This window comes from Vombatus ursinus, unplaced genomic scaffold (genome assembly GCF_900497805.2).
Source record: "Vombatus ursinus unplaced genomic scaffold, bare-nosed wombat genome assembly UNPS02014832.1, whole genome shotgun sequence".
Taxonomy (NCBI): domain Eukaryota; kingdom Metazoa; phylum Chordata; class Mammalia; order Diprotodontia; family Vombatidae; genus Vombatus; species Vombatus ursinus.
In genome coordinates this window covers 15,357,785-15,368,404 of record NW_020954610.1, presented here as the reverse complement: position 1 = coordinate 15,368,404, position 10,620 = coordinate 15,357,785, and the positions used below count along the sequence as shown (strand labels likewise).

At 34.7% G+C, this 10,620-nt stretch overlaps 1 pseudogene; it reads right to left on the bottom strand.

The window, feature by feature from the left end:
- Positions 1-9,007: 9,007 nt before the first annotated feature.
- LOC114025701 lies at positions 9,008-9,828 on the bottom strand (annotated as a pseudogene).
- Between the last annotated feature and the right edge of the window lie 792 nt (positions 9,829-10,620).

Genomic DNA, 10,620 nt, shown 5'->3' with positions numbered 1-10,620 from the left:
AAGCAGAAAATTGGGAAAGAAGTTTTACAACCATTGTCTCTTATAAGGGCCTCATTTCTAAAATATATAGAGAACTAAGTCAAATTTATAAGAATACAAGTCATTCCTTAATTGGTAAATGGTCAAAGGATATGATCCACAGTTTCCAGAGGAAGAAATTAAAGTTATCTATGGTTATATAAAAAAGTGCTCTAAATTACTATTGATTAGAGAAATGCAAATCAAAACAACTTTGAGGTACCACATCACACCTATCAGATGGGTTAACATGACAAAACAGGAAAATGATACATGTTGAAGATGTGGGAAAATTGGAACATTAATGCATTCTTGGTGCAGTTGTGAACTGATCCAAAGATTTTGGAGAACAATTTGGAACTTTATGCCCAAAGGGCTATAAAATGTACATACCCTTTGACCCAGCAATAGCACTTCCAGGGCTGTATCCCGAAGATATCATAAAAACAGGAAAAAGGACCCACATGTACAAAAATATTTATAGCAGTTCTTTCTGTGGTGGCAAAGAACTGGAAATTGAGGGTATGCCCACCAATTGGGGAATGACTGAACAAGTTGTGGTATGTGAATGTAATGGAATACTATTGTACTATAAGAAATGATGAGCAAATGGACTTCAGAAAAACCTGGAAAGACTTGTATGGACTGATGCTGAGTGAAGTGAGCAGAACCAGGAGAACATTGTGTGGTAATTAAGTTTGATAGACTTAGCTATTCTCAGCAATACAAAGACCTTAGATATCTCTAAAAATCTTATGATGGAAAATGCTATCCACATCCAAAGAAAGAACTATGGAGTTTGAATGGAGATGGAAACACAGTCTAAAATGTATATGTAGAGCCTATATCAGATTACACGCTGTCTTGGGGAAGTGGGGAGGGAAGGAGGGAGAGAAGATTTAAAACTCAAAAGCTTATGGAAGTGATTGTTGAAAACTAAAAATAAATGAATTAATTTAAAAAAATATTTTTGTACACATAGGCCCTTTTTAATTCCTTTTTAAAAAAATTTCTTAATAGTAGCTTATTAGTGACAGCACTGGATTTTTCATTATCTTTTGGATATAGTTCTAAATTGCTTTCAACAAAGGCTGGACCAATCCCCACTAAAACACATTAATGTACCCATTTTTCTAAAGCCCATCCAATAATTGTAATTTCCTTTTTGTCATCTTTTCCAATGTGAAGAATATGAAGTAGAAAGCTAAAGTTGCTTTAATTTGTACTTGTCCTTTTTATTGATGATTTTAGATAAGGCTGGTAATAGCTTGGATTTCTTCTTTTGAAAACTCCCTGCTAACTTATATCCTTTGACCATTTATGTATCAGGCAAAATATTTTACTTATATAAATATGAATCAATATATTAGAAATAAATCCTTATCAGAGAAACTTATTTAAAATATTTCCCCCAATTAACCATCTTCCTTCTAATTTTACCTATATTGATTTTTTGGACCAATTTTTTAAATTTAATTTTATGTAATCAAAATTGTCATTTTTTTCTTCTGTAATATTCCCTAATCCTTGTTTGGTCATGAATTCTTCCCCTGTCCATAGATCCAAAAGGTATTTTTCCTTGCCCCTCTAAATTATTTATGATGTAACCTTTTATATTTAGGTATATTATGTGATGCACTGATCTAAACTCAGTTTCTGTCAGCCTGCTTTCCAGTTTCCCTAGAATATTTTTGTCTAATAGTAATGATTTACCCAAGTAGCTATTGTCTTTGGCCTTATCAAATTGCTGTTAGGTTCATGTCCTTCTTTATGTTATATCCTGAAGCTGTTATAATTATCAGTCTCTATTTTTTAACCAATACCACATAATTTTGATTATTATTTTTCAGCACAGTTGTATAGTTTAAGATCTCATACTGCCAGGCTACCTTAATTCCCACTTTTTTCATTATTTCTCTTGAGGTGTTTGATCTGTTGTTCCTCTAGCTGAACTTTGCACATATTTTTCAGCTTTTAAAAATAATTCTTTGATAGTTTAATTGATATAGCATTAAATGTGTTAATAAATTTATGTAGTAGTGTTATTTTTATTATACTAGGTCAGCTTACCCATTAGCAATGAGTATTTCTTCAATTCTTTACATTTGTGCTTATTACTATAAATACTACTGCATAAATTTATTCCAATGGTTTGTATATGTCTTGGTAGGTAGACTCACCTATTTTTTTTTTGCATTCTGTAGATATTTTAAATGGAATTTCTCTATCTTTTCTTGCTACATTTTGTTGGCAATATACAGAAATACTGATAATTTATGTGGATTTATTTTATATCCTGAAACTTTGCTGAACTTATTAAGCATTTTAAGTTTTTAGTTAACTCTCTAAGCTTCTCTGAAGTAAACCATCATATCATTTGCATAAAGCAATATTTTTTGTTTCCCCTTTGCTATTCCTTCACCTTCTTTTTATTGTGTTATTACTATTTCTAGAATTTTTAGCACCATATTAAGTAACAGTGGTAGTAATGACATCCTTGTTTATCATGGATATTATAAGAAAGGCCTCTGGTTTACTCCTTTTGCACATCACACTGACTTTTTTGATAGATACTCCTTACTATTTTAAACAAAGATCCATTTGTTTCTGTCTTCTAGTGTGTCTAGCAGAAATAGATGTATTTTGTCAAAAGCTTTTTCTGCATCTACTGATATCATATGACTTTATAGTTTGGCTATTAATATTCTTAATTATATTATAGTTTTCCTAATATTGAATCAATCTTGCATTCTTAGTATAAATCCAGCCTAGTAGCAGTGTAGAGCAGAGGTGTCAAATAAGCTTCCTGATTGCAGCCAGAGCCAAGATTAAAAAGTAATTGAGAAATAATTAACAAAATAAATACAAATGCAATAGAACATAGATAATGTTACTCTGTGGTTTTCTAAGTCATTATATGGCCTGCAGGGATCCTCACTTATCATGTATGGTTAAATGTCCTCCTTTATACTTGAATTTGATACCATTGATGATCTTTATATATTACTGTACCTTCTTTGCTAGCATTTTATTTTTAAAATTTTAAATTAATATTCATTAGAGATACTAATTTATAGGTTTTTTCTCTTTTTTGACCCATTTTTCTCCACTTTAGGTATCAAGACCGTATTTCTGTCATTGGAGGAATTCAATAGGATCTCATCTTTTCCTATTTTTGTGAATAATTTACGTAGGCAGTTTCCTTCACTTCTGGAGGGAATATTGGAGCCTTGTTCATTTCTCCTTTGCATTCTTTAGTCTTATGCTGCTTTGTTCCTCAAAGATTTCATGGGTTGGCTCTGGCCAGGGACCTGCAAATTTTCATTACATACTATATGTTCTGGTCTAGGGTGAAGTCTAATCACTGCTCTCCTGGTCTGTGGTTTGCAAACTTCCAAACCCAGGATCGGTGTGGATGACACAAATGCAAACTTGCCCCTGGTTGAAATTAGCAAATTGCTGCTGGTCCCAATATTTGTCAACTGGCTGGAAGAGTCTGTAGAGTCAAAGTGATATTCTCTGTTCTATGTTCTTTTGGTCTATGTTCCTTTTAGTTGTTACTATAGGTCTCAGCTCTTGGTCTGTGGACTGAATCCACAACTTCATTCCAGGGTCAGAATCATTTCCTTTTGCTCTTGTTCCTCGCCCAATATGTATACTCCTGTCCTGTTCCTGCCGTGTCCATGTTTTCTCTTTTCCCAGTATACTGGTTCAGACCATATAGCCCATCCCAGTGCTAGAAGGCTCCTGTCTTGCAGCCCAATTCATCAGTATATATCCCATGCTATAAGGATCTGGATGGGTTTTCTGGCTGGTCCATCTCTTTCAAAAAATCTTTGACTATCCCCTTATTTTGACCTGGGATGGAAAAAAATGACTCATTGCAATTCCTCCTTGGATTCCACTAACTTTGGAGATCTTCCTTGATTTTAGTTGGAGTACTTTTGGGAGAGAACTAGGCTGTACGGCTTCCTTCTACATAACCTTCTTGTCTTGTTTCCTTATATTTCTGACTTTAAAAAAATTGATTTTATTCTAATATTTTCTATAGTTTCTTGGAGTCACTGAGTTCTGTCTGTTCTATTCCAGTTTTCTGAGACTCTGTTACTTTGGTAAGGTTTTTTAAACTTCTATTATAAGGTATTCTATACTAAGTATTCTATTTATTTTCCTAATACTTTTCTAAAGAAATCTTATTTCATTTTTAATCTTCACTTTCATTTCTTCTAGTTACTCTTGTGGTCCTCTAGTCAATTCCTCCCTTTCCCCTACCCCACCCCAAGACTCTGTCTGTATCTGTTCTGGAGTTACTGTTTTCTTCTGGGTGCATTTGTTGGGTTTCTCTTGACCTGTATTATTTCTTTTTTTTCCCTTGAGGGTCAGGAATTTTACCTTTATTTTTTTAAAATAATTAGTTTATTTATTTTTAGTTTTCATCATTCACTTCCTTAAGATTTTGAGTTTTAAATTTTCCATCCTTCCCACTCCTCTCCCCACTCCCCAGACAGTGTGCAATATGATATAGGCCCTACTTATACATTCATATTAAGCATATTTTCCCATTATTCATGATGTAAAGAACAAGTAGAACAAATGGGAGGAACCACGAGAATGAAGCAATAAAACAAAACAGCAAAGGAAAAGTAGAACAAATAGCATGCTTCTATCTGCATTCAGACTCCATAGTTTTCTCTGGATGTGGGTAGCATTTTCTATCATGAGTCTTTTGGAATTGTCTTAGATCCTTGCATTGCTGAGAAGAGCCAAGTATCACACAATGTGACTGTTTCTGTGTACAATGTTTCTCCTGGTTCTGCTCATTTCACTTAGCATCAGTTCATATAATTCTTTCCAGGTTTTTCTGAAGTCTACCTGCTCATCATTTCATCAGTAGAAATCCATTACATTCACATACCACAACTTGTTCAGCCATTCTCCAATTGATGGGCATCCCCTCAATTTCCGATTCTTTGCCACCACAAAAAGGGCTGCTATAAATATTTTTGTACATGTGACCACTATTATTTCTTTGTAGTGTTCACTGTCTTTCTCTGTACACACACATCTATAGCCTCACTTCCTGAATTGGAACTTTGTGACAATGCCATTATCTGCCCCTTCATTTTCTCTCGGATGGGATGGTCAGACATTTTTACCTCCTGCCCTCAATGACCTGTGCTACTGCTACTGACTTCCTCACTCCAATATATCTGTGTTCAGAATGCTTAAAGGTTTCAACCTCCTCTGGATTGTCTAGGTTCAGAATGTTGTGATCCTCCAGGCCTTCTAGAGCATTTCTGGTGAGATTGCAATGGACTTCTGACTTCCCTAGAGTGGTCAGTGTTGCTGACTCCTAGCTTTGCTTTCATGGTCAGTGTGGCAGACAGATACAAGTTTTTTACCTTCCTGGAACTTCCCTGTCCAAGCACTCTTGGCTTCCTTTCTTGCAATACAGAGCTGTTCAGGGTTCTGGCTTCTGGAGAGTCTCAGGACAAAGTGCTATGTTTATATTCAACCCCTTCACCCTTACTCCCTGAGCATTTTAGCCAGAGCACTACCTGCTTCTGTACTCATATCCACTCTCAAAGGAGTCAGATACTTGTAGGTGATCCTTCTAAGGTCATACTATCTGTTCTTTACACCCGTCTTGTCTTCTGCATCTATAGTACTGCAGGCTTCAGGTCCCTCTAAAGCATCTCTGATTCTAGTGCTGGCAGATTTCCAGTTCAATTACCTGTACTCACATTGGCTTCCCTGGTGAAACGGTTCCATAGCCTTCTTTTTGTGCAGTCCTGGGCTGAAAGAAGATAATTACTGTAGTTTCTCCTTAAATCTCTTGATTATTTCTCAGTCTTGTATTATTTTTTTTCATCTTTGTTGGGATAAATGTAAGAGAACTGGGCTCATCTGTGATCTTTCAGGCCACCATGTTAATGTAAATAAGCACATAAAAAGTTAAATGACATCCAGAGACAAAAATATCAAATACATTTCTTCCTTTAATCAATCATTTAGATTACCTGCCCAATATATACTGATTATAAAATTCATTCCTTGAGTTAACTTCAGCACAGCATCTACCAAAGTTTTACTTGACACATGATATTTAAGTGCAGGGGAGAACTAGTGAGATAGGAAAGGAGAGGGGAATAAAAGGAGAAAAAATCCTAAATATTCATTTATCTTGAGTCTCCTAGGTCTGTTCCTATATTAAATATTAACAATAGAAAGCAAAATATGTGGATAATATAGCATTATCTTCTTAGTGCCCTTCAGAAATTTATTAACTAAATTATAACTTAATCTTGAACTCTTTGCCTTCATGGAGACCCTATACAAAAAATCATTTATTTGATCAAGGATGTTGTATCTTTTGTGAAGAAAAAAACACTGAAAGCATTGTCAGTAAGATATCACTCACTATATATGAAGATTGATACAGTTAATTCCTGCTCAAGTTTATTTCCAAAACAGTTCCTTTTTGGGGATGAATTTGTATGCTTTGCCTAAAACTACATAGGATGTGCTTCTATTTTTAACTAGGCAGCTAGAAAATATAGAACCAAATCTAGTACACAAATGTAACAATCAACTTATCCTCATTGCCTGTTAGCTTCTAGCCCTTCTGTTTCCATTACATTGTCTCCATTCTGTTTTTATCCCAAATGGCTTCATTTTGAATTATGTTTAAAGTCTAAGCTGCCTTACATCATTTTGAAAAAGGCTTGGCTTAAGTCTTAGAAAAATAAAAATATAAGGGATGCTGATACAATACAAGAGGAAGTAGCACATGGTTAATTGATAAATGAGTGGTACAAACAATAAGTTCTGAATTCAGAGGATGGAGAGATTTTTATGGTCTAAAGTGGTCTGGGAGCTTCCTCACTACCTCTTTACTCAACCTCTTCAAATTGTATCGCTGACCCCACTCTAGTGAAACTAATTTATTCCAAAGGAGAAGTCTTCTTGCAAGACAGTTGAATAAAAAGTTGTATATAAGCATAGATTCCTCTCATTGTCTTCAAACACATGGAATTGGGTTGGGCAAAGAAAAATAACACCAAAAAATTTAAAAAGGAAAAAAGAAAGCAATTCATATGGGAAACTAGAGGTGGGGACTATCAAATGGTGTATGAATTACTTGAGACAAAGTAAAATAATTAAATGTGATGTAAAATAAACTTTCAATTAAAAAAATATCTTTTAAAAAAACTTTTAATATGTGTCATATGCTCTGATATTTGCAATTGCTTGTTTTTACAAAATTTGTTAAGTTCACACACAATTTTGACACATTCTTTAATCACAAAACAATACTTTTTCATATTGGACATCCACAACAACCACAATGTACCTTGGTCCATTTTTAAAAGTCCAACTTTGATTATAGGTTATGTGTTTTCTTTAAAAAAAAAAAAACAACAACACAAAAACTTTTATTCAACATCCAGGTTAGACTACTAACAATCAACAGCATGGATGCAAAAAAAATCTACCTAAAAATCTTTTATTGAAATGCTTTATACTTTCCACACAACAGAAACTAAAATAACCTGTTATACAACTAGTCAGTAACATAGTCTTAGTGTTTTTGCCCAGACAGAAAAAGAATTATCTAAAACATGTCATTTTGCAGCTGCCACCCTGCCACCATTGTGTTTGGCTAAGTCCACAAATCTACTGTAACCTATAGCTTCCATGTAATTTCTCTGGTTCTCCTATTTTGCTAAGCTTTGTTTTTTTTTAATTTTTAAATTTTGTTTTTTTTTAATTTTTGTTTTTCAATAATCACTTCCATAAGCCTTTGAGTTTTAAACTTTCTCCCCCTCCCTCTGTCCCTCCTTCCCCAAGACAGCATACAATCTGATATAGGCTCTACATATACATTCCTATTAAACATATTTTCACATTAGACATGTTGTAAAGAAGAATTAGAACCAATAGGAAGAACCACCTGAAAGAAAAAACCAAACAAAACAGAAGACAAAAAAAAAAGAGAGCAAATAATTTGCTTTGATCTGCATTCAGACTCCATAGTTCTTTCTCTGGATGCGGATAACATTTTCTGTCATGAGACTTTTAGAGATATCTTAGCTCTTTGCATTGCTGAGAAGAGCTAAGTCTATCAAAGTTAGTCATTACACAATGTGGCTGTTACTGTGTACAGCGTTCTCCTGGTTCTGCTCACTTCACTCAGCATCAGTCCATACAAGTCTTTCAGGTTTTTCTGAAGTCCGTTTGCTCATCATTTCTTATAGAACAATAGCATTCCATTATTCATATACCACAACTTGTTCAGCCATTCCTCAATTGGTAGGCATCCCCTCAATTTCCAATTCTTTGCCACCACAGAAAGAGCTGCTACAAATACTTTGGTGCATGTGGGTCCTTTTCCCATTTTTGATGATATCTTTGGGGTACAGCCCTAGAAGTGCTATTGCTGGGTCAAAGGGTATATACATTTTTATAGCCCTTTGGGTATAGTTCCAAATCGCTCTCCCAAATGGTTGGATCAGTTCACAACTCAACCAAAAATGCATTAGTGCTCCAATTTTCTCACATCTTCTCCAACATTTAGCATTTTCCTGTTTTGTCATGTTAGCTAATCTGATAGGTGTGATGTGGTACCTCAGAGTTGTTTTGATTTGTACTTCTCTAATCAGTAGTGATTTAGAGCATTTTTTCATGTGACTATAGATTAAGCTTTGTTTTCTAACAATAATTAAAATCTTCTGCCACTGCTCTAAGTACTGCTATTACTAGAACTATAATAACCACCTTGATTACATGATTTGCAAAACACTGGCCTCACCAAAATGACAAGAGTTTCTGCCTACAAAGTTTTTTTTCCCTTCATGGGAAAAAAGTTTCATGGGAAAAAAAGTTTTGTCCTTCATGGGACAAAAGTTTGAAGACTATTGTAGTTCCCAGAGTCATTGTAGCTTCTATTGCTTCCAAATAGTTTCACTGCAAAAGCCACCTTCACTTCCTAGCTGTCATAACTGCCACTTCTGCCATAGTCACTGCCCTGGCTACTCTCATCTTGTCTACCACTTCCATAGCCTCTGCTTTTCCCAGAGTAATCAAGCCACCTCCGCCATAACCATCATGGCCAAATCCATTGTAGCCATCTCTACTTCCTCAATATCCTAGTCCACCATGACTGCCACCAAAACCATTATGACTACTGAAACTTTTACTGTAACCAAACTCATCATTTTCACCAAAGCCACCTCCACGGCTATCACCAAAGTTCCCAAAATTCAGCTCTTTGATTACATAAAGTACTGACCATTTCTTGTTTATACAAGGCTTTCCTTACTTCACAACCTATTTACAATATGGTATTTTTGAATAATGATCTTATACATTGAGTCATGCCAAACCCTCTTCTTGCCACTACCTTAGTGAATCATAATTTTAGTCATTGCAATCTTTCCTAACTGTTCAAAATAATCTCTTAAATGGTGTTTCTCACTGTCTTTCTTAATATCATCTACAATGATTTTTTTTTTGCAGTTAAGTGGGCTCCTAGTCTTTGAGAATCTTTTCTTTAAACATCTTTCTTTGATTGAGCAACTCTGTTGCAGATTTTGTGGGTCTTTGCATTTCTAGCTGCATCACTGTGGCATAGTTAACAAAATCAAACCCCCTTGAACGCTTGGTATTTGGATCCCTCATTACCACACTGTCTAGGAGTATGCCTCATTGTTCATATGATCCTTTAAAACTCACATGTGAAGTCTTGAATTTCAAGACTCTTATGAAGAGCTTTTGCTGATTCTCATTCTCCTTGGGGGACTTCAACATAGCAAAAATAGAGACAGATAGTTCAATTATGTTTAGGACAAAAAGCAAGTTATAGATTTTTCAAGGGGATTTCAATCAGATGAGTTTCCAGGCCATTGATGCATGTTTATCTTTATCTCTTAGAAAACAATAATAATAACAACAACCTTTTGTGGTATTTGACATGTTGCCAAGTTGTCTTGCAGTATCTCATTTGATGATTTCTATAATTCTGAATCAATTCTACTTCTCAGTATATCAGTATATTTATCAGAGTTCATCATTTCCTCAGTAGGGAAAAGATTACCATCATCACTGAAAGTAAAAACAAAATCCCCAAAATATGGTTTGATTAAGATGTTTTATAGACTCACCTGGACTTCTAACAGGGGTTTTACTATATTGCCTTTGTCCTTTAACTTTTGACATTATGGTAGTAACATATTGGCATATTTAGCCAAAAGTTTGTTATCTGTCCATGTCAATGTTATTTATATTGTTTATAGTGATTAGTCATGCATGCTGATTCTGCTTGGTATTCCTTGTCACATGATGTCTTTTTTGGGCTTCTGGCAATACTTTCTCATGTCTGGGAGCATGGGAGCTGTTTTGTCAGTAGAAATTACTTTTCTCCAATCTCCAATACTCCAAACTTTGTGCTATCTTGTTTACAACAAGCATTTTTATCTTCATGGCAGTAATCAGCCACTATTTTTTTTTCCTGTGCTATCCTTAAAACTTTGAGAATCCTATACCACATTTTATAGTAATTGATAAAATTTCATCAAGATGTCAAGTTTTTCTTAAAGACTT